Here is a 25873-nt window from a genome sequence, read left to right on the forward strand (position 1 = left end):
GCAATCCACGTGCCGTTAACTTGTGAAGACTGGAAATAAATCTCATTGTTTCATAATCTGCTTTTCTACATGTTTCCGGGTGGCATTTTTATTCATGAGCTTTGGTCCTAAGTGACCTATGGGAGGCTTATAGGTGCAGAGGGGAGACTCACTGAATGCTCAGGAGCTGCAGTGTCATATATGGGTCAGGGAGTGGCCTGACAACAAGCCACAGTAACACCCGGGCAGCTCAAAGCCAATCGTGAAGATAAATGAATAACTACATGGCAGAGACCATGCAGAGGTCAAGGAGAAAGTGGCCAAACCACAGCAAATAGTTCCTCTTCTACTGTAGCCCAAGGGGAATGAGTAAGAAGGAGGGGCGATCTTCAAAACAATTATGCTGTGCTCATTCTAGAGTTATTATTCCATTTGGGGGTTAATTGCTGTAGTGTGAACCCAGACACTGTCTAATTAGGAATAAGCTTGTACTCGGGAACAATTACCCAGCTAATTGGTCTAGTGCATATATAGCTCTGAAGACGGGGTGGAAGAAACAATGGGGAGAGACAGTCCTTCTGAGTCTGGGGTGTTTCATAGAAATAGCACAGAATGTCAGGGGTGGAAGAGACTGTAGAGATCATTTGAGTTACAGGCTTATTTTGCAAATGAGCACACAGAAGGTTGGTGGCAGAGCAGGGCTAGAATGTAGTTCCCTCCTGTTTCTCAGCCTGCTACTGACTGGCTGGTACCCATACTGTGACTGACAGGATCCAAATAATTGGAAACAGTGGTATCAATGAGGTTGGAAACCAGGCCCTGACGCAGGGAGAGTTTTGAGGAGGAAGATTGAGTTGCATGTAGTGCATCACCCACCCTGTCCACCAGATTCCAAGTTCTTTGGAAGATGTAAATGAAAAAGGGCCCACAACCACATAGCACTTCCAGTTTCTCATGTTTTTCAACAAAACCATTCATACTCTGACCATTTACTGAGCTTCCATTAAGTGCCTCCACCCTGTGCCAGGCCCTAGACTAGGTGCCAGGAAGCAAACATAAATAAGATGGAGTCCTACTCTCATCTGAAAAGGCAGGGGTCAGATGGGAAGCTTCTAGCACAACTGACTTCCATGAGATGTGGTAAAATGGACAGACTGCCTAGACTATTTCAGAGGAGAACATTGTTCCTCTGTCCATATGTCCTCTACTACTCATGATCTTTAGCAGAGTCCCTTGTAGGGGGAAAAAAGTGCTTATGAATCCACCTGTAGAAGTTAAGCTTAGATTAAATGCAGAAAAATATCTTTTGGCTCAGAGAAAGACAGTACATTTTCTTATATTTTCAAAATCTATTCAGTAATATCTTCCTGTTATATATATATATATGCAATATATAAAAATAAAAATATATATGTGCAATACATATATTTTATTTTCAGCTTGCCTGAAGGAAGAGCAAATAGACTCAAAGTGATAATAGGTCCTTTTAAGTCCCTTGACCATTTGGGGACAAACTATTCTTTATTGGAAAGATGATATTTAAGAGTATTCTCTGTTTTTTTCTTTGGAAACTAAAATAGTTATAAAGGGACTTTTAGGAATTTTGAAACCTTACATAGCAACTGCTTATGTATTTCAAGCAGTGTCAAAATTAAGTGTCTGCTGAGAGATGGAATAAGGGAAGAGGTCTGGAGGGTGTAGAAGGGTAGTGTACAATGGAGTGGAAAGTGAGAGTTGATTAACTTTACAAAAAACTACTTGCTCAGCATGATAACACACACCAAAAGGTAGCCTTCATAGGCTGGCTTATGTGTTAATGCATTGCTCCCTTATTCATTCAACAAATATTTGTCCAGTCCTTCAATGTGCCAGGTCCTTTGCTAGATGCTGAGTAAAGAGCATAAAACAAAACAGTCCCTAGTTTCACGAAATGGATGGTACAGTGGAGAGAAAATGTTACATAAGCACATGTACTGATCAGCCTAGGTTAAGTTATGCTGCAGTAACAGATAATCTCCACATCCTAGTGACTTACTACAGCAAAGGTTTACCTTTTGTTTGCATTAAGTCCATTGTAGCTCTGCATCTTGTCCTCTTCATTTTGGACCAAGCCTGAAGGAGCAGCCCCTGAGACATGTCACCTTGTGACAGAGAAAAAGAGTGATGGCAGAACCATACAATGGCTCCGGCATTTTTTTTCCCCAGAGCACACTTTTTTCCCCAAATCAAATCACATGGCCCCACTTGAAGTCAATCAGGTAGAGAAGTTTAATCCTCCTAATAAAGAGGGATTGGTAGAAAGGACAGCCAATATTTCTGAACAAATAACATAAGTGTACCAAAAATTACAAGTAGAAATGTTAATGATAATAAAAGCTCTGGGGACAGGAAGAGAGGGCTATGATAGAGAATAACAATGGAGAATGACTTAGACTGATAGTGGTGCTGGAAGCTCTGTTAAGGCTTTTCTGAGAAAGTAACATCTCAGCTCAAACCCAAGAGATGAAGAGAAGTTATCCAATACAAGGGCTGAGAGAAGAGAAAGAGAGGAACAGCATGTGTAAAAAAGTCTTGAGGCAGAGAATAGTTTGGCATGCTTGAAATGTTGGCAAGAGGCAGTAGCAGGCATTGGCCAAAAGTGGAGGCATCCTAGATTTCAATCCTAGGTCTATCCCTTACCAGCCATGTCTTATTGACCTATCCACGCCTCAGTTTCCTCATGTGTAAAGACTGGGTGTGCTTGGTTCATGACAGTCATTATTACTAATGGAAAGAAAACCCTGGTGGCTGCAGTGTGATGAGCCAAAAAGTAAAAGGTATGAGGCTGGAGGGTACCCGCATCTGTGGGGACCTGTAAGCCTTGGAAAGATTTGAATCTTAGTCGTAGGAGGTACTTTAGGGAGTGACTTAGTTCAATTTATACTTTATATTTTCCAATCATATTCTGGGGACATATTCTGGGGAAATATTCTCCATCTAAACAACTATCCGTTGTTGGAACATAATGAAATCATAGAGAGACCCTGAGGAAAGATAGACAAATGGAGGCAGGGATGGGGTGGAGAGAGAATTGAGCTTCAGACCAGCAAAGAATTGTGAGAGGGATGAGAAATGGGAGGAGAGAGCTGTTCTCTCTCCCAGTCTGCCTGATATGAGAAAGAAGGCATTTATTTTAATAAGCATGGTGAGAGGACAGAAGGGCGGGGTGAGGGCTATTCTTGTTAAGGCCTCAGCAGCCGAGCAGCAGGCACAGTGAGAGGCAGGAGACTGATGGGGCAGGCTGCAGCCTGGCTCAAAGGGGATCCCCCTGACCTCCAGAGTGTTGAGGGGAGGAGGGGGCTCACCACTGCTCCAATGACACCCGTATGGAGATGCTTCAACGCTTCTGGAGAGTCTTATTGAAAGTGGCCTGGCCCTCTGGACTAGTGCATCCTCGCACAGCCTCCCCCACCCCGGGAGGCTCGGGAGCTGCTGGGACACGGGGTGAGGGGTTGGACAAGGCTCCAGAGAGTCTTGCACTGCAGTGCTGTTGGGGACATGGCATCACTTCATCAGCTGGATGACAAAACACTGTTAATGGCACCAATAAAGAAGTGTGAATGTAATTTTCTCCTCCTTGTTATTTCCACAGTATTTGGCATATTATTTAAACAGATCAACTGGGCAGTCACGATCCCTTCTGAAGCCAAGTCTTTCTTTTTTGTGCTGGAAGACTCCTAAAATGCAGGGCAGCTCAGCTATAAGCTCATCAGTTGGAAATAGGCCATACACAAATGGAGCACGTGAGTAATACCAAATGAGAAAGTGCTGGAGTTCACTCCAAGTTCTGAAAGCTTTCGAGGAGAAGAGTTATAGCCTTTGAAGTACCGGTGCTTCGGAGGAAAGAGCAGCTAGGGAGGAAATGTAGAACCCTATGTCTTATGCCACATTAAAATATATATGTATGTTAAGTTGGAGAAAGTATAAAGCTGAGAATTTATGTGATCAGAATAAAGGCAATATTTTGGAGCCTAGCGTGAGCAGGTCTGGCTATGGTCATCATTACCTTTCCTAAGGAATTATTCTGAACGAGGCGCTGTTTGGACACTGCTACATTCACTCACTTAATGCTCCCATCTGCGCACTCTGCTTTCTAGGTGACATAACTAAGTAAGGTGATTTACCTAGGGTCATATGGTTTATAAGCTTGGGCAATCTGGCTTCAAAATCTAATCATGTTACTGTCACACATGTATCCTGTCTGATACACAGAATGATGAAACGAGACAGCTCAGACCTGAGCACTAACATTTGACTATACCCCCTAAATGCAAAAGGATAGGAAGGATACACGCACATGATTTTTTACATATACAAAATATATATGTTATATATACATGTGTATGTATACATATATATATAATTTTATACATAGACATGGACATTTTCAAGAAGGAAAAACAGGGGCGCCTGGGTGGCTTAGTCGGTTAAGTGTCCGACTTTCGCTTAGGTCATGATCTCGCAGTTCGTGGGTTCAAGCCCCGCGTCGGGCTCTGTGCTGACTGCCGGCTCAGAGCCTGGAGCCTGTTTCAATCTGTGACTCCCTCTCTCTCTGACCCTCCCCTGCTCATGCTGTCTCTGTCTCTCTCTCCTAGAAATAAATAAAACATTAAAAAAAAAATTTAAAAAAAAAAAAAAGAAGGAAAAACAAACTCTTATCTTTGCAAAGCAGTATGAAGTGAGGATTGCAAGGTGCTAGGTGGGCTTTTCACCTTAATCTGTACAGTTATAATTTTAACCATGGCCAGGTTTTACTACTGTGGTTAAACATGTTTTGAGTTTTTTTTTTAAAGATAGTTCTCTTTTCCCCTAATTTTATATATGTACTAAGCCATAAATAACCAGAGGGTTGTTGATTAATTTTCAACAGAAAAAAAAAAAAAACTTGAAAAGATATGCTGATACATCATTTCCATGTGTGCTCATTTTTAAACAACCAAGATGGAGGTTGTAATTCCCAAAGCAGGGTGTTATGGCTTTGAAGTTTCAGGGTTGTCTGTTCATTAATTTCTCAGGGAGCAGGAAAAAAATGCTATTCAAGCCTAAGTTCTCAAAGCTTTAGGATATATTCCTCCCTTTGCTTTTTTCTACATACTGTATCCAACCCTTTGGCTTCAGCCTTGCCTAGTACAATATTTTAATTTTTTAAGTCAAGATTATTGGAAGCTAATTTAGGGATAAATCTAATGGAAAGAATTATGTTGACAACTTTATGAGTAGTATTAAAAATGATGATGCACGTATAATCAAATAAAAACAAATCCATCCATAATCACTTTCCAAAAATGCCAGGAGAAGTGATCGAAAATCGGACTCTATAAAAACATATTGTCATCCATTTTGCCAAATATAATTTCACTGAGAACACTGTTGGGTCTCTTTTATGCGTATCTTCTTTTTACCTTTGAGATCAGTCCCCTCTTCTCCACCTGTGGCCAATGAGATGGAGACCAGAGCAATTAGCCAGCTTAATTTGACAGTTATTTTAAAAATTGGCTCTTAAATTAGGAGACAGCCCTGCCTAGGCGTGTGGTTACTTCACAGGGGAGTTTCCCCCCAGTGTTTACTTGTCTATGTGAATTCCTGCTGTGAAACTAGTTACACTGTTGAGTCGGGCCAGATAATAAGTCAGATTTGTTTTGCATGAAGAAAACTGCAGCAAGATTTGGATCATCCTAAGCCAATCTATGAGCTAAATGCACAAATTACCACCTAATTGTTCCAGTCTGAATAAAACTGACAAAGTCACTCCCATGTTGCCAATTAGGAAGACAAGTCCACACTGACAGTATCAAACATTACAAAGAATTTTTGAAATTAATTTTCCATCCCTAATCTATAGATTCACTCATAACCACCAATATATTTATTGAGCTCCAGTAACGTGGCAGCCCCAGTTACAGACACTGGCTCTTCAAGGATGAGTCAGACATGAAACGCCTCCTAAGTCTCAGAGTCTGTGTGCTGTGAGCACAGACCATGGGGCACGAAAGAAGAAGAAATAAACATCCTTGGGCCAAGTGCTCTGCTATGAGCTTTAAACAGATTCTCTCATTTAATCCTGCTCACAACTCTGCCAAGTGGGTTTTATTACCTCTCCATTGTACACACACAGAGAGAGCAAATAACTTTCCCAAGAGCACACAACTGAAACAGGATTTGAACCTAACGCTGCCTGACTCCCTGCCCACTAGCTTGTATTTCATGGTCCCTTCACAGAGAAAAAGTCCCTTTTCCTTCTGGTCATTTCAAAACTTTGCAAGCGTATCATTTCCTTTGCTTTTCACAATACCCTTGTGAGGTTGCCAGGTATGGTATTACAATCTCCATTGTACTTCCCAGGAAGCTGGGCCTTGGAGATGCCACACAAGGACCTGAAGGTCTGAGGCTAGTAGGAAGGAGGAGGTGAGACTAGAATGAGGACCACATCATGCCTCCTCATCCAAGGCTTTCCTCAGCACGCCAGACCTGGACCTTATGCTGTGCTGAGCATGGATTTGAGTTCCAAGAAAGCAAAAATAAAAACATACAGCCCAGAATTGAGAAATACCCATAGGGAGTAAGAGTTATCAGCATTCTTGTTAGCTAAAAGCCACTGTTGATAAGTGATATCCTGAATTGCAGTGGCATTTCTAGTGTGCATTGCACGTTTATTCAGCTGAAAAGTAGGTGAGGTGGGGGATGATCAGAGGTCAGGGAGAAGGACTAAGAGCCAAAAAGCAGTGGGCTGAATGCTTTACGCCCCTGTATAAATGCCTTGACCTCCTTGTCCCTCTGTGTGACCCTGAACAAGTCCCTTAACTTCCTTTTCCATCTCAGCTAGGAAATGTGTTTGTGAGGTGTGTGTGTGTGTGTGTGTGTGTGTGTGTGTGTGTGTGTGTGTGTGTGTGTGTGTGTGTAGCAGCAGGTGGGGGAGATGTCACCATACATCAAATGCTGTGGCTGAAGTGAGCTCCTTGGGGAAAATGTATTGCCATCCCCTTGCTCCCACCAGGAAGATTTTCTCACAGTGTGGCAAAAGGTGCCACTTTTTAATAACATCATTGGAATATCAGCTTCTTGCAAGATACAGTGGGACAAACTGCGGCGTGCCATCTTGTGACATGATAAAAGAAGAGGCTCCAGTGTGAGCTTCCAGGCAAAGCCCCTTCAGGAAGGAGGGCCTGGCCCTGCTGGGGTCACATGAGCCAGGAGAGGCAAACTGGTGAAGGAGTGGAGACAGGAAGCTTGTCATAGTGTAGAATACATGCACAGACCTCTTGCAGTATGCAATACCTTCACTTTCCATACCTTGGGGTAAGTTTTTACTCTTTCTCTTTGAATTACCCCAGTGGTCATCAGAAAGGTGGGGGAGCACCTCTATGCACTGCTGGAGCCAGCCGGCTCCTTTCCTAGCTCAGAGCGCTGCCATTGCAATTTAAACAGCGAGGCATCCCCCAAATGGAGGAGGGCAAGGGCTTTGTTTATTCTTCTTCCCTTGGGGCAACGGCGGTACCTGACATCTGGGTAGATAGGTGCACATTGTTAGCCAGATGAATCACGCACTGTTACAGCCTACATGCCAGCCACTCACACAGGCTCAGGGCCATGAGCTGGGCAGGGAGAAGGGAGAGGGTGGCACGGTCTCTGAGGCGTCTGCCCCTGATGGCAGCAAAAGAAGATTCCACATTCCTGTGGTCAGCATGGTACATGGGGGCAGACAGGATGGAGCCTGCTACAGAAGGTCGGGTTTTGCCTTTGTAATGGACCCCAGGGTTGGATAGTGGGTGGGGAAGTTCCCCTTTCCTACTCTCACAGCAACTGCTGCATCAACAAGGCAGACTGGTTTAAGACGACTCCCCCAGTCAAGGAGGACCGCTCTGACATTCAGGAGTACTTTATCCCCTAGAATCCTGGAACTCCTAACCCAGCTCTCAGCTCTTTGTAGGAATTCTGGTTCTGCCACTATGGGATCTTACGTGATTCATTTAGTCTCTGAGCCTCAGTGTCCTCATCATAAGGATAAGAACACCTGTCCTATTCAGTTGCAGTAAAGAATCATTTGAGAGGATATGTATGAATGTGCCTGACAAACTCTAAAAATTAGTGTGAAAATGTAAGGAATTCTTATTGTTTTTTAGTATGTGAAGAACTGGAAGGGAATGGAGGCTGCCATAAACTAGTTACTTCTTCTGCTAATGGCTGAGCCCCCAGAAGGCATTGCCTGGCTTGTGCTGGAGTTCTTCGGCCCTATACAGACCTCAGCACTACCAGAGTTCCACTTCTCTGTCTACTGGATGCTAAGTGCCTTACAATCACAGGAAATCCAAATTGCAAGGGACTTTAAGGTCCCTTAACCCGGAACAAGTCCTCATTGATGCTTCACTCCTCTCTACAAGTCAAAAAGCCCATATATCCTTTATTCCCCACAGAATCTCACAGGGAGCTCAGCAACATGCCAATCATAGAAAACATATTTCTTGAATGAATGGTTCAATGAATTAATGAAATAGGGTAAATAATAATACTGGCCAGAAATCTTTACACATACTCATAGAGCATGTGGCTACATAGGAAGACAGCTGTGCCTATAAATGATAGTGCTAAGTACAATAATCATTTTAAACACTGAGTGCATATCATATCCTAGGATCCATGCTAAGAACTTTACAGAAAGACCTCACTTAATTCTTAGCAGACCCCACTGAGGTAAGCAATATTATCCTTTGCAGCTGAGGAAACTGAAGCTCACGGAAGTTAAAAAGTTTGTTCAAGGAGTGCCTGGGTGGCTGGCTCACTTGGTTGAGCATTTGATTCTTATTTTTGGCTCAGGTCCTGATCTCACAGTTTCTGCACAGGAGGTGGAGCCTACCTAAGATTCACTGTCTATCCCTCTGCCCTTACCTCCCTCTCCCTCTCTCCCTCTCTGTCTAATAATAATAATGGCATCTGGCTCTTGGTTTCAGCCCAGGTCACAATCTCACAGTTCATGAGTTCAAACCCTGCCTCTGGCTCAGTGTTGACATCATGGAGCCTGCTTGGGATCTTCTCTCTCTCTCTCTCTGTTTCTGTTCCTCCCCCGCTTGTGCTCTCTCTCAAAATAAATAAATAAACTTAAAAAAGAATCTGGGTATTTTTTAAAAATCACCCAGCTGGTAAATAGAGAAAACAAGATTAAAACCCAAGCCTCGGTCTTGTTCTTCTCCCAAGAGTGTTCTTTCACTAAAACTTACTTCTTGTAATGTCCCTCTAAGACATCAGAATTCCTTTTCTTTCTTGGTTCCTGGATCCTATGCTTTGTTGCCTAGAGAACAAAGAGAAGAGGAGATAACACCGCTTAACTTTCAATTTTATTCATGACAATTTTGGCTGAACTGGTCCTTGGTCATGTAGTCAATTATGAATTTGACAGAAGTGTCCCAATTGTCAGAGCTATGGTTACACACACAAAACAAGTGTGCTAATTCAGGGAAAGCCTGCCATGGTTCGGAAGGAATGGGAATTGTGACCCAAAGGTGCTCATATTCTGCAATGTCACCTTTTTAGAATCCTTCTCTAGCCCCCTATATAAAAAAGCACACTGTCTCTTGCACTCTTGATCCCCTCCCCTGCTTTATGGGTGTGGAACATAGGAAACACTCAGTGGATGCTTGCTGAGTGAATATACTGAGCTGTTTTAAAGAAATATGTAAAGACCTAGGGTAATGGCTTTGCTCTTTATGGAATGGAGTGTGAAATAATTGAGACGAAGATTCTTCTGGCTCTTTTCATTCCCCTGGTGTCTGATGACTAGGGTTGCTTTTTGCCCAACCTTCAAAACCAGCTTCACTCCAAGTTTCCTGACACTCTAGTTTGTCTCAACATGTGCAGTGCCCCATGATACCCACAATTTGACATTTAGATTATTTCTTGCAAATAGTTTGAAGCAGCATCACACATCATGGGGTGATAGGACTTCTCCCAGAGTAGCTGGAATGTGGGAGATACAATCAGAAGTGCTCATTTGATCAGCTACATGTTTCCCATTCCTGGAGATTTATCACCACGTGCTCTGGAACTGGCCACACAAAGGTTTACTTCCCACTCACAGGCACAAGGCCAGCCAAAGACAGGACCAGTGTTCACACATGCCTCCAGTGGAAGACACTGCTTTAGGTTCAGAGTTTCATGATTTGCTTGAGGAGCTGGGACACAAGGATTTTATGGGCCACAATGACATCTCCCTGTGAATGAATTGGTGATGTTAATCTAAAAGCTCATTAATGAGATACAAATATAAAATAACTGTAGCTTCTTTACCAGTTACTGCCTCATACCACTTGTACCTAATTATAGAGAGGCTTGTTAAAACAACATGAAAACCCTAGAAAGTTCAATACTCAGATAGTCAATTAAATGGATTGCTTTAAGGCACATGGAAAATGTAATGTGTTTCTCCCCAAAGTTGAATGAATTCCACATTCCTATGCTTCTGTCACTACTGATAACAGCACTTTCAAAAACCAGCTTGTGCCTCTTTAGAGCCAAAAGTATATACAGAATAGTTTTCTGTAAAATAAAACACACACAAAAATTAAAGTATTATTTTCTACACTTCTTCGATCATTTTCTTCTTTTTTCTCCCCCAACATCAGATAGACAAAGTTCTTATAAATTGAAACTCATAGTGAGATTGGATCATTTGCAGAACTCAGCAGAACCTTTTGAATTAACATTTTTTCATCACCTCCCACCCAAAATCTCTTAATTCCATAAGCAGGTCAATCATTCCAAAAGACAAAGGTTCATGTCTTTAGTCTAGATTAAAATCTCTATCCTAAGAAAAATAGACTATTTTGTCCTAAATGAATCACAAAGGCAACAAGTACTTTCAGAGTGCCCAGTACCAAGCTAGCTGCTGCTGAGGATACACAGGAGGTATGACACATAGCCTCTGCTTTCAGTGTACTTGAGTGACTATTAGTCACCTTTGCAGAGCAAAGCTGTATAGTACTAACAAGACTATTAGTTAAAAGCTCATGGCACTGTGGAACTGTGACTCAGAAGAGACCTAAAATAATAAGGATGCTTAAAAAAAGAAAGAAGAAGTTATTGCAAATTGTAGTTCATGGTTGCCTGGTGCTTACTTAAAAATACCCATAAGCAAAAATCCTTCAAGCCTCAGTGAGGTTGTGTGGTTTTCAGCTTCCCAATCAGCTTGGATATCCATGGATCCCGCAGAGGGTTGCAGGAGGAGCAGCCACAGAAATAAACAGAAGTCTTTGCTATCACATGGCAAGTAAGTGTTGCATCTCTTGAGCATCCCAGGTATCTGGGGCAGCCCCCTGACAATGGATGAAACGATATCACATCCAGCCAGAAAACAACCCAGCAGAAACAGTGAGATGACACATAAACCCACAAGCTCGGCTTATAATGTGAAGCAACAATGCATGAGTGCACTGTACTTCCACAGCCACTCTAGAGAAAGAAAGGGAGTAAAATGTGTGAGAAAGCCACAGTTAAATTACTCACTATTAGCCCCTACAGTGTACTTCCAACCTATGCAGATATGTGTGTGCCTACATACACACATGCACATGCACACATGTGCACACAAAAACACACACACAAGAATATCACAGTTAAATTTTTCACTAGCATAATGAGGAAAGAGACCAACAGAAGGAGCTCCCTGGGCTAATTTTCTAGCCAGCAGCCATTGCAATGTTCCCACTAGGAAAGTGAGAAGGAGTGAGAGCAAAGTATAATAAATAATGACTGGCTCTCCTGGTCAGGAGAAATTATCACTATGCTTGAGGGATCTAAGCATATGCTCATCCAGGAAACAAATCAGAGGTGGATACTGAAGAGAGGGAGAAAAGAAAACCCAGAATAGTTTGGACATATCTTTAGGACATAGTCATTTAAATTAAAAAGAAAAATGTAAAAACCAATAGCATCACCAAAAGTTATGTATGGCCAAACCTAAAATTGTCCAAATACCATATTCTTCCAAATTTAAATTGCTTTTTAACTTGTAGTTTTATATAGCTTTGTAGGAGAAAACCAAGCTATTTTACATTTCTCATAGGCATCTGCTCCAATCCATTATATTTCTTTTGTGACCGCTTCTATGTCTTAGCACAACAAAAGACTCAGAATCCTTACTCTATGCTCACCTACAGAGATCTGTTCGGTGTAGCAGGAAAATAGGACCTAGAAAATTCAGGGAAATGCAGAGGCAAAACATTACCCAGCTCAGGAAAGTCAGTTTTGCCCAGGTTTCAGGGCTAAAATTTACTTTGATGTGTCAGAAGCAAATAAGTCAGCATCAAACCAGGGTGGGCTTGAATGTTCATAGGATAAAAAGAAAGGCTAGGTATTATTCATCTTATATGACTTTCCTATAAAATGAAGAAAACAAAACCTATAGGTTAAAGGATTTTTTTTTACCTAATTGATAGTCTGTGCCCAGTGTGTAACCATGTGTCTTGCATATAAAAAGACTCAGACATACCAGTAATATATTCCTCAACAGCCAGAGGAGTAATAGGGTCTGGGTTTACACTGCTGCCTGAAACAACTGAAACAAATGAACAACAACAAAAAAAGACAATAAGACACTAGATATTAAGCAGCGAAGGAGAGTGATACCTGAACCAAGTGAGCCCTATGAGTGGCCCAGATTAGAATTTGGAAGTGTTTCCTGGCTACAGCACAGGGAGGAAGTATCCAAGATACAGTCTGACGGACTTACTGAGATGAAGATACAAAGCTGGGAGTCTACGGATACCAAAGAACTATTGCTTACAGGGCAGAGTAGCAGAGGGAGAGCTGTGTAAAAAGCAAGCCCAGGACATCTTAGAGGCTTTTTCTGGAGCATTCAGCTAAGTAATGACCCATACATGTATATCAGAAAACTACCAAGAAAAAAACCAACAAAAAATATTAGAAGGAATATCTTAGTTCATACAGGTCCAGGGATAGTGCCTATTATCAGTAGCCAGAAAGAGAACCATAATTTTGAACTGGATTGAAGAATCAGAAGGGGAGTAGTACCTTAGTAATGGGAGAGAAAAAAAAATGAACCCTATACTCGTTCCACCTAGGGCTTAAAAGATAAGAAAGGATCAAACTGTCTGCAAGTGACTTAAACACATTCTAAAGAATGTTCAAGAAGACTTACAGGAATACAAAATATAGAGCATCTAACATGACAAAATTCACAATGTCTGACATCCAGTCAAAAATTACCAGGCATGAAAAAAATCAGAAAAATAAGACATAACAAGAAAGCAATGAATCAAAACTGACCTAGAAATGACACAAATGACAGTATCAATATACGAGAGATTAAAATGATTACTATATCTCAATTTCATACACTCAAAAAGCTAGAGGAATGATTGAACATAATAAGTTCAGATGTGGAAGCTACCAAAAAGTTTCATTTCAAACTTCCAGTAATTAAAAGAAATACCTTGTCTGACATGAAAAAAATGCTAGATGGAATTAACAATGGATTAGACATTGCACAGGATTAAGGAACTAGAATGTATAGCAATAGAAACTATTCAAAATGAAACTCATTTTGAAATGTGAAAAAAGACTAAAATACGCAGAATATCTGTGAATTGTGGTATAGCCCCATTTTATTGTATTACCTCAAGATAATAAAGAGACAAAAGAAGGACAGAAACTGAAGAAATTAAGGCAAAATGGCCAAAAGATCCTCCAAATTTGATGAAAACTTTAAACCCACAGTTCCAAGAATCTCAGAGAATACCAACACAAGAAACATAAAGGCACACCATAATCAAATTGCTTAAAACAAATTATAAAGACTAAGCCTTAAAAACAACCAAATAAAAGAGACATTGTGTATGGAGGAACAAAGATAATGATGACAGAACATTTCGCATCAGAAACAAATCAAAATAGAAGACAGTGCAGGTACATTTTTAAAGTGATGAAAGAAAAAATCCTAAACCTACAACTCTTTACTCACTAAAAATATCTTTCAAAAGTGAATGTGAAAGTTGTTAGTGTTTCTGGAAATTTTAATTGTACAGAGATGAATAATGAATAAACAAAGTTTGGTATAGAAAAAATTTTTAAAACTTGGTAAAAAAACTTTTTAAGCCATGCAAAAGCTGAAAGAATTCATCACCAGTAGACATACACTACAAGAATTGTTAAAAGAAGTCCTTCAAGCAGAACAAAAATGACACAAGATGTAAATTTCTATCTAAACAAAGGAATGATGAGCATCAAGAAAAGGTACTATGTAGGTAAATACAAAGTCTTACTATTAAATATTAAAATCAAATCAACCATTTAAAGCAAAAATAATAACAATCTACTGTGTAGTTTATAACATATATTAAAGTAAAATATGTAACAGCAATAGCTGAAAGGCCTGAAGGGGAAACTGCAAGTACAGTGTCATATACTACCTAATTATATGGGAAATGGTATAATATCACTTGAAGATAAATTGTGAAATGTTAAAGATGTATACTCTAAATACAAAAGCATCCTTTAAGATAATAAAACAAAGGGTTATAGCTAATTTTCCAAAAAAGGAAGTAAAATGGAATCATAAAAAAATCCCATTCAAGAGAGGAAAAGTATGAAAAAGCATCAAAAGCATGGGTGAATAAATAGAAAACAGAATATTGGTAGTTTTAGACTAACCATATGAGTAATTCATATTAAGTGTAAATGATCTAAATACCTCTCTTAATGTCAGAGATTGTCAGACAGAATAAAAGAAGACCCAGCTATATACTACCTACAAGAAACCCACTTTAAATATAAAGACATAAATAGGTTAAAAGTAAAAGAATAGAGAAAGAAATAAAGTTTTTTTTAAAAGCTGGAATGTCTAAATTAACATCAAAGTAGATTTCTGAGGGAAAATTTATATATTTCATCAGGGCTGAAGATTTTTTTTTAATAATAAAAAAAGGCCAATTCATGAAGAGTTCATAAAGTATTAAATGCTTATGCACCTAAAAAAAGGAAGGAAAATTTGGTAAAACAGAAAGGAGAAATAGATAAATCCACACTTCAAGTAGTCTGTTTCAACACCCTGCTTTCAATAATTATTAGAACAAGCAGACATAAAATCAGCAATGATATAAAAGACTTAATGCTATCACCTAATGTGACCTGACATTTACAGTGCATTTCACTGAGCAAAGTAAATACATATTCTTTTCAAATGCATATGTAACACTTACCAAGATAAACCAGATTCTGAGTGGTAAAATGTCTTAATAAATTTAAAAGAATTCAAGTGATACAGCATATGTTCTCTGACTAAAGTAAAATGAATAATCAATAACTGAAAAATTCCTGGAAAATCTTCCAAATATTTAGAAATCAAACAACACAGTTCTACATTACTCATAAGCCAAGGAAGAAATCAAAAGGGAAATTAGGAAGTATTCTGATTTAAATGAGAATGAAAAGACAAAATATTACAATTTGTGGGATGCAGCTAAAGTAGTATCTAAAGTGACATTTATAGCACTAAAACATCTATAGTAAAAAATAAGGTATCAAATGATCTCAGCTTTAACACCTTTAACTTAAAAAGATTAATTAAATTCCCAAACAAGCAGAAGTAAAAAATAAATATAAGAGCATAAGTAAATGAAATAAATAACAATAAAAGCAGAAGTCTGTTCTTTGAGAAGGTCAATAAAATTTATAAATTTCTATTGGCCTAATCAGGGAAGAAAAGGAAAGACACAGATTACCAGTACGTAGAACAAGAGAGATGACACCTCTGCAGATTCTACATATGTAAAAATAGTAATATTATAAACACGTTACCAATACAATCTACAACTTAAAAAGGGGGGGCTAACTCCCTGAAAGATACAACCTAAAAACAGGTGCACTCTACCAAGTACTACAAAACCTGAATATTCCTCTATCTATTAGTAGTGAAAAACTATCTCACAAAGAAAACACCAAGCTAAGATACTTCAATATTAAATTCTACCAAAGAACTAAGATGGAAATTATACTGATCCTAGGTAAATTCTTCCAGAAAAGCAAAAAGGAAGGTATGCCATCCAATTCATTCTAAGATGTCAGCATTACTCTGATATTTTGATAAACCAAAGATAGTACCCACAAGAACATAGGTGCAAACATTCTTAACAAAATATTGGCAAATTGAATTCAATAATACATAGATAAATGATATAGCATCATAATTTAAAGTACCATAATTCTACCTTTATACAGAAGAAACCCTGGTCTGAAATAAAAACTCTTTGAGGAGCTTTTTTGCATGGATAAAGAGTTCTTGTCAACAACTTTATATGAATGTATCAGTTAATTTCAGACTTCTAAAGTCGATCCTTACTGGGTAGAATAAATTTGCATGGATTTATAATGAAAACACCTCTAGGCCTAACTCTTTACGCTCATAAATGCATGGTGTGGGCCTTATAAATGCCAGTTTCCTGGGTCACATGCATGGCATTCTCAGGATCAAGATCTATCTCTAAAGCCATTCAGTAACCCTTCTACTCAAAATATCTTCCCATTTACTTTGATTTAGGTACTGTGAGTGCTCTCTGACCATGACCATCTTAATTTGTATGATGTGTACTTTAGGATTAGGAGGTATCTCTGACTTTACTTGTACCTCAGTTCCCCTGTTCTGGCTTCTTCAAAGAGAACTTCAAGCATATACCACACAGTCAATATTATAAATAAGGTAATTGCATGTTGGCAGTCACTTTCATTGCGTGGAACTTACACCTAGATGACGGTGAGTCTAAATTCTGCTAGTTTTTGTTTGCATCACTTTTTTTCTCAATTTCCTCTGTTGGAGGGAATGCAAAGTCTAAGTCTGTGTTTGGAAAGACTGCCCTGCCTTTGTTTCACTTAATATCACAACAGGGAGAATAGAGAGCATTTGGTTACCAAACGGCTTTGCTCTAGGGCAATCACTAAGAAACATTTTTTAAAAATATATAATAAATATGCTAAGAAGGGGAAGAAAGTGGAATCATATAAAATGCTAAATTAGAACCACAAAAAGCATAAAAAGTGTGGAAGACAAATATAGGAACAAAGAACAAGGGCAACAAGTAGAAACTAGTAAAAAATATGGTAGATATTAATCTACATATATTAATAATCCTTAATGTCAGTGATCTTAAACATATAGATTAAAATACAGAGATTGTCAGAGTAAATAAACAATAATACCCAAATATATGTTGTCTACAAGAAAACCACTTTAAATATAAAGACACAGAGATTAAGAGGATGGAGGAAAAACACACTATGCTAACATTAATCAAAACAAAGTGGAACTAGTTATCTTAATTTCAATAGGATAGACTTTAGAGCAAAGAAAGTTATCATGGGTAAAGAAAGTGATTACATAATAAGAAAATATACTCCAAGACATAACAATCTTTAATGTGTATGAACCAAACAACAGAACATCAAAATACATGAGGCAAGCAAGAACTGATAGAACTGCAAGGAGAAATAAATGAAACCACTATTACGCTTGGACACCTGACACCCCTCCATTACAAACAGACAGATTCAGCAAGCAGAAAATTAGTAAGGACATAGTCAATCAGATGGATATAATTGATACCTGTAGACTACTTCATTCAACAACAGCCAATTACACATTCTCTTCAAACTCTCATGGAAAATTCACCAAGATAGACCATATACTGGTCCATAAAACATGCTTCAACAAATTTAAAAGAACAGAAATCATACTAAGACCACAAAAAAAAACATTTTAAAAAAATTTTTAAATTTTATTCAAATTCAAGTTAGGTAACATCTACCGTAATAATAGTTTAAGGAATAGAATTTAATGATTCATTACTTACAGATAACACCCACCAGTGCTCATCTCAACAACTACCCTTCTTAATGCCCACCACATATTTAGCCCATCCCCCCACCCAAAGCCCCTCTAGCAACCCTCAGTTTGTTCTCTGTCTTTAAGAGACCCTATGTTCAACTGTCCTGTTTCTTAAATTTCATATATGAGTGAAATCATATGATATTTATCATTCTCTGACTGCCTTATCTTGCTTAGCATACTACACTCTAGTTCCATCTACGTTGTTGCAAATGGCAACATTTCATTCTTCTGGATTGTCAAGGAGTATTCCATTGTATATATACATGCCATATTTTCTTTATCCATTTGTCAATGGATATTTGGGATTTTTCCATAATTTGGCTATTGTTGGTAATGGTACTATAAACATTGGGGTGCATGTGCCCCTTCGAATCAGCATTTTTGTGTCCTTTGTATAAATACCAAGTAGTGCAACTGCTGAGTCATAAGGTAGTTCTATTTTTAATTTTTTGAGGGACTTCCATACTGTTTTCCAGAGTAGCTGCACCAGTTTGCATTCACACCAACAATGCAAAAGGGTTCCCTTTTCTCCACATCTTCACTAACACCTGTTGTTTCCTGACTTAAACCATTCTGACAGGTGTGAGGTGGTGTGTCATTGTGGTTTTGATTTGTATTTCCCTGATAATGGAATGTTGAATATCTTTTCATGTGTATGTTAGCCATCTGGATGTCTTCTTTGGAAAAGTGTCTTTTCATGTCTGTTGTCCATTTCTTCACTGAATTATTTTTCAGATGTTGAGTTTGGTAAGTTCTTTATAGATTTTATATACTAACCCTTTATTTGCATGCCATTTGCAAATATCTTCTCCCATTCTGTCAGTTGTCTTTTAGTTTCGATTGTTTCCTTTGTTCTGAAGGAGCTTTTAAAAATATTTTCAACTAAATGAAAATGAGAATAGAATTTACCAAAATTTGTGGGATGAACTCAAAGCAATGCATAAAGGGAAATTTAAAGCATTGAATATCTAACACTAGAAAAGAATAAAGATCTACAATCAATAATCTAAACTTCCACCTTGGGAAAATAGAAAAAGAAGAGAAAATTAAATGCAAATTAGGCAGAAGGATAATGAAAATCAGCTCAGAAATAAATGAAATTGAAAAGTGGAGATCAAAAGAGAAAATCAACAAAAGAGAAAATCAACAAAACTAAAAGTTGGTTTTGGAAAAGATTGATACAACTGTCAGGTTAACTAAGAAAAAAAAAAGAAAAGGCATAAATTACTAACATCAGGAATGAAAGAATGGATATCCTTACAGATCCCATGGAAATTAAATGGATAATAAAGGAACATTATGAATTTAATGCCCATGAATTTGATAAACTAGATGAAATGGACCAATCCATGAAAGGCACAGCCTGCAAAAACAATCTGAATAGATCTATATCTGTTAAAGAAATTGAATCAATAATAAATAACCTGTCAATACAGAAAGTGCCAAGTCCACATAGGTTCACTGATGAATTCTACCCAACATTTAAGAAAGATACTATACTAATTCTCTGTAATCCCATTCAGAAGATAGAGGCAGAGGAATTCATCCTAACTCATTCTGTGAGGCCAGTATTATCCTAATGCCAAAACTAGACAAAAACTTACAAAAAAAGAAAACATCAGATCAGTATATTACATAAACATAGAAGCAAAAATGTTCAGTAAAATGTTAGTAAATCATATGCGACAATGTATAAAAAGAATTATATACCACAACCAAGTAGGATTTATCCCAGTTATTTAGAGCTGGTTCTACATTTCAAAATTAATGTACTCCATCACATTACCAGGCTAATGAATAAAAATTCCACGGTCATAGCAATAGATTAAAAAAAAAACTGACAAAATCTAGTGCCTATTGATATTCTCAGGAAACTATGAATAGAGAAGAGTTTCCTCAACTTGATAAAGAACATCTACAAAAATCTTACAGCTATAGCTAACAGCATACTTAATGATCAGAAATATGAAGCTAGGATAAAGAACAGGGCATAGATCTCCCCTCTCGCCACTGCTTTTCAACATTGTAATGGGAGTCGCTAATGTAATAAGATGATAACAGGAAATAAAAGCTAGAGAAATTGATTTGGAAGAAATAAACTTGTCTTTGCAGATGACATTAGTAGTATATGTAAAAATCCAAAAGTGTCAAGAAAAATGCTCCAGGAATTAGTAAGTAATTTTAACAAGGTTGCACGTTGCAAGGTCAATATACAAAAGCCAATGACTTTCCTAAATACAAGAAATGAACAAAAGGAATTTAAAATTAAAAACACAATTCCATTTATATCAACACCTCAAAAGTGAAAGAGGTATAAATATAACAATAATTTAAGAGATCTATATGAGGAAAACTACAAAACTCTGATGAGAGGTATCAAAGAACTAAGAAAATGGAGAAATACACATGTTCATGGATAGGAAGACTCAATATTGCCAGATGTTTGTTCTCAATTTTATCTATAGATTCAGTGCAATCCCAATCAAAATCCAAGCAGCTTATTTTGTGGATATCAACAAACTGATTCTAAAGAATAGCCAATTAATATTTAAGGGCAAGAACAAAGTCAGAGAAGTGAACTTCATAACTCACCCTAAAACTACATTAATTAGGACACTGTGTTCTTGGAGAAAGAATAGACAAATAGATTCATAGAATACAATAGAGAGCCCCAAAATAGACCCGTATGTATATAATCAACTGATCTTTGATAAGGGAGCAAAAGCAGTTCAATAGAGCAAGGAAAGTCTTTTCAACAAATGGTGCTGTAACAAAGTGGACATCCATATGCAAAAAAATGAAAATAAATAAATAAAAAAGGCAGCAGCTAGACATGAGGTAGACACAGGCCTTACACCTTTCAGAAAAAATAGGTGACAGATCTAAACATAAAATGCAAAACTACAAAACTTCCAGAAGACATTACAGGAGAAAACTTAGATGCTCTTGCGTATGCTGATGTTATTTTAGATACAACACTAAAAATCCAATCTGTGAAAGAAATAAGTGATAAGCTGGACTTCATTAAAATTGAAAGCTTCCACTCTGCAAAAGACAATGTGAAGAGTAGGAAGACAAGACACAGACTGGGAGTAAATATTTGCAGAAGACATAGCCATTGAAGCACTGATATCCTATATATACAAAAGAAAAAAAATCCTTAAAACTTATTCGTAAGGAAGTGAACAACCCAATCAAAAAAAGGGGGACAAAAGACCTAAACAGATACCTCTCCAAAAACATGTTCAACATATGCCTTTAGGGAACTGCAAATTAAAACAACGAGATAGCACTACACACCTATTAGAAAGGCCACACTCCAGAACATCAACACTACCAAATTCTGGAGAAGATGTGCAGCTTTTGTTATTGCTGGTGGGAGTGCAACACATTCTAGGCACTTTAGAAGATAGCTGGGCAGGTTCCTACAAACCTAAACATGCTCTTATCATATGATTCAACAATCCCACTCCTTGGTATTTACCCAAATGAACTGAACATTATGTCCGCACAAAAACCAGCACATGGATATATACAGCAACTTTATTTATAATTGCCAAAACTTGGATGAAATCAAGATGTCCTTTAGTAGTTGAATAAACTGTGGTCCATGAAAATAATGGAATATTATTCAGCATTAAAAAGACATAAACTAGCTAGACATGAAAAGACACTAAAGCAAGTTAAATGCATATTACTAAAAGAAGCCAATATGAAAAGGCTACACACAGTATGATTCCAACTACATAGCATTCCAGAAAAGGCAAAACTATGGAGATAGTAACAAGATTAGTGTTTGCCGGGGACTGGGGAGAGGGAAGGATAAATAGGAGGAGAAGAGAGAATTTTTTAAGTGACTATTCTGTATGATAGTATAATGCTGGATACATGTCATAATACATAACACATTTGTCAAAATGTCAAAATACCAAAGAATATGCAACACTGAGAGTGAACTCTAATGTAAACCATGAACTCTGAATGAAAATGATGGGCCAGTATAGGTTCATCAGATGGAACAAATGTACCACTCTGGTGAGGCATGTTGATAATTGGATAGGCTGTGCATGGATGAGAGTACGAGGTATATAGGAACTCCTACATCTTCCCCTCAGTTCTTCTGTGAACCTAAAACTGCACTAAAAAATGTTAATTTGTAAAAAGAGGCAAAGGACTTGAACAGACATTTCTCCAAATATATATAAATGACCACCAAGCCTATGAAAAGATGTTGAACATCACTAATTATCAGGAAAATGCAAATCAAATTAAAACCACAATAAACTGACACACACCCATTAGAATGACTGCTATCAAAAACAAAAGAAAAAAAAACAGAAAATAACAATTGTTGGCAAAGAAACAGAGCGATTAGACCCTTTGTGCACTGTTGGTGGGAGTGTAAAATGGTGCAATGACTATGAAAAATAATGTGATGATTCCTCAAAAAATTAAAAATAGAATTACAAATGATCCAGCAATTCCATACCTGCATACATACAAAGAACCAAAAGCAGAGTTTCAAAGAAATATCTGTACACCCATGCTTACAGCATTATTTATAAGAGCCAAAAGGTAGAAGCAATTCACGTGTCCACTGACTGATGAAGGGATAAACAAAATATGATAAGTATGTACAATGGAATATTATTATGCCTTAGAAAGGAAGGAAATTCTGACACATGCAGCAACATCAATGAACCTTTTTAAAAAATATTTATTTATATTGAGAGGGAGAGTATGCAGGGGCAGAGAGAGAGAGAGAGAGAGAGAGAGAGAGAGAGAATCCCAAGGAGGCTCCACACTGTCAGCACAGAGCCCAATGCAAGGCTTGACCCAACAAACCAGGAGATCATGACCTGAGCCGAAACCAAAAGTCAGATGTTTACTGACTGAGCCACCCAGGTGCTCCAACACTGATGAACCTGAAGGACATTATGCTAAGTAAAATAAGACAGTCATGAAAAGACTAATGCTCTATGATTCCACTTATATAAGTTACCTAGAGTAGTCCAATTCATAGACAGAAAGCAGAAGAATGGGGAATTACTTTTTAACGCATATAGAATTTTGGTTTTCCAAGATGAAAAGAGTTCTGGAGATTGGCTGCACAACAGTACAGATGTACTTAACACTACTGAAGTATACACTTAAAAATGGTTATGATGACTTCTTAAAAACTAAGGCAATATATCGCCATAGTTAAGAAGGTTAGCTTGTGGAGTCATTTAGACCCATTTACTAGTTGTTGAACTTGGATAAGCCACTAATGTCTCTAAATCTGACTCTTCATGTACAAAAGTAGATAATAATACTTTCTCTTATGACTTTTATGAAGATTAAATATTTTAAAATTTTAGTACAATACTTGTACAAGATCAACATTCAGTACCTGCCAGTAGTGGTGACAGAGCTACTATTGTACACTAAGCACACAAGCTTGAGGAAAATGTAAAGGAAATGCAGGCCTTTCCTTTCAGGAGTTTACAACTGTTTTATGCAATGTCAACATATGAATACATTTTTACTATATTTTCTTAAGAGCTTTTAGGCATGATGTAGTTTCAAATTCAGAATCAAGGACAAAAAATAGTTTCCTCAGGTCAAGGAAAACGATCTTCACAGAACATGTAAATCCTAACCCCGAGATTTGGGGCAAACAGTATCTCTTAACTTATTAAAAGTTGTTGCAACAACCTATCTGAACTCACAACAGCCAGGCACCACCCTTCTCACATAGCAGGCTGCCTTTCTTAGGTCTATTGATATGCTCATCTGTGGGCCCAGAACCATCTCAGTGTCAGACCAACTCCACACAAGAGCTGCTTCCAGAGTTTCCAATGTCTCCCCACTTTAGTCTAACAACTCTGACTCCCTGAGACTCTCCTGCACCACAATGGCCATCGGGCCTGATTTATTTCCTCCAGACCTCCCTCTGTGTACACCACCTATTCCCCAGCTGCTGACAGTGGACTCCACATTGCTCTCAGACTCAGCCTACTGCAGTTGAACAGATGTGAGCCACAGGTGGGGGCCACCACAGGACCAATATTCCTCTCTGGGATAGGCTACTTGCATATGCCCTGTTCATGGACGTAGACTTCTATATTGGTTCTCTCCGGAGGTGCTGTGTCAGCAACTGCCCAGGTCAATCTGTCCATAAATCCCAGTTGTGTAGTTGGTGTCTACTACTCTATCCGTTTCCTACTGCCACTGTAACAAGTTATCACAAACTCCGTGACTTAAAGCAACACAGATTTATTCTCTTACACTTCTGGAGGTCAAATTCCAAACTAAGTTTTATGGATCTTAAATCAAGGTGTCCATAGGGCAGAAGGCTGTGCCATAGGATACATGGAGCCAGCAAACGCTGGAAGAGACAAGGGAATGGATTCTCCCATAGAAACTCTGGAGGGAGGCAGTGTGGCCCTGCGGATTCCTCAGTTCTGGCCCAGTGATACTGATTTGGGACTTCTGCCCTCCAGAACTATGAAAGCATAAATTTCTGTTGTTTTAAGCCACAAAGTTTGTGGTTATTTGTTACAGCAGCCATACTAACATCTGACATGATGTCCAGGTGGGAGGAATTCAGATGTGTAGTTTGGGTGTGTGGGGCTTGATATTTTTAAGTGTGGTCTGTAAAGCAGCACACTGGCATCACTGGAGAGTTCATTAGCAAGGTAGCAGCTCAGGCTCCATTCCCAGGTCTACTGAATCTGAATCTACGTTTGAATAGGATTCCCAGATGCACATTAACATTTGAGACACTTGCTCAGGAGTATTACAGAGCAACCAGACAGGAGGAACCTGGGTATCTGGAAGCCCTCACAGAGCTACCCAATCCTTGAGGCATATCCCAGCTCAGACCCTTACGTAGGGGAAATGTTTTATTTAGGTCATTTTTAATATAGACTGGTAAAATAACTAAACAAATATCCTAACTGATAACATCATCTGTATGCCAAGCAACACACAAATGACCTGAACAAAGGCTTTAACGTTCAAACATGTACATATAAAGCAAGCCTTTCATTTCACATGCACATGTAAAATAATATTACCCACCACAAAATGTTGCTATTTAACTGAAACCATGATTTTGTTATTCAGAAGAACTATAGTGATTCTTCTCTTGGGGGATGATGGCTAATCATTTTCAGGCACTACTATTTTCTCTAGGCTAACACAGAAACCACACCTTCAGGCATAAAGCCTTTCATTTTTCATATATTATAGGCTTTTCATTCTTCATACATCATAATAGGCCAACTAGACTTGGAGACAACATTTTAAATCATTTCACTCATTTGGATTACATTGGTTAAGGAGAAAAGGCTGTCTATGGGTTCTGTAACACTCTCTTTATCATAAAGCAGATATCCATATAAGTGTGGACTTATGGACTTTTATTCCAATGATCTATTTTGCATTAATACCCCACATCTCCATAATGTATTTTTATATACTGATACCCTGCAGATAAAGTTTTCCAATTTTCTTCCTTTCCAAGACTGTCTTGACCAGAAGTTGGCTAAACAACAGTGGGACTAATGACTGATTTTGCAAATAAAGTCTTTTTGGAAAACACCCATTTTTTTCTCATTCTCATATTGCTTATAACTCCTCCCTTGGATACAATGGCAGGACTGGGAAGTTGTAATATTCTGACCCACAAAGCTTAGGATAATTACATCTGATATCTGGTCTTGATGACACTTGATCCTTTTCATTCCCATATAAATTTTATAATTACTATTTTAAGGTGTAGGAAAAGAACTTAAGTTATTGTTTAGGATTACATGTTGCTGTATTGACTATCCCAGTTCTAGGATACAGCACATCCATCTTTTTTTCTAAAGATGAAAATATTTTTTATTAATTTTTATTTTTATTTAATTAATTTTTACAAATAGTTTATTGTCAAGTTGGTTTCCATATAACACCCAGTGCTCATCCCCACAAGTGCCC

Source organism: Hyaena hyaena, unplaced genomic scaffold, assembly GCF_003009895.1.
Source record: "Hyaena hyaena isolate Hyena2069 unplaced genomic scaffold, ASM300989v1 scaffold_111, whole genome shotgun sequence".
Classification (NCBI taxonomy): domain Eukaryota; kingdom Metazoa; phylum Chordata; class Mammalia; order Carnivora; family Hyaenidae; genus Hyaena; species Hyaena hyaena.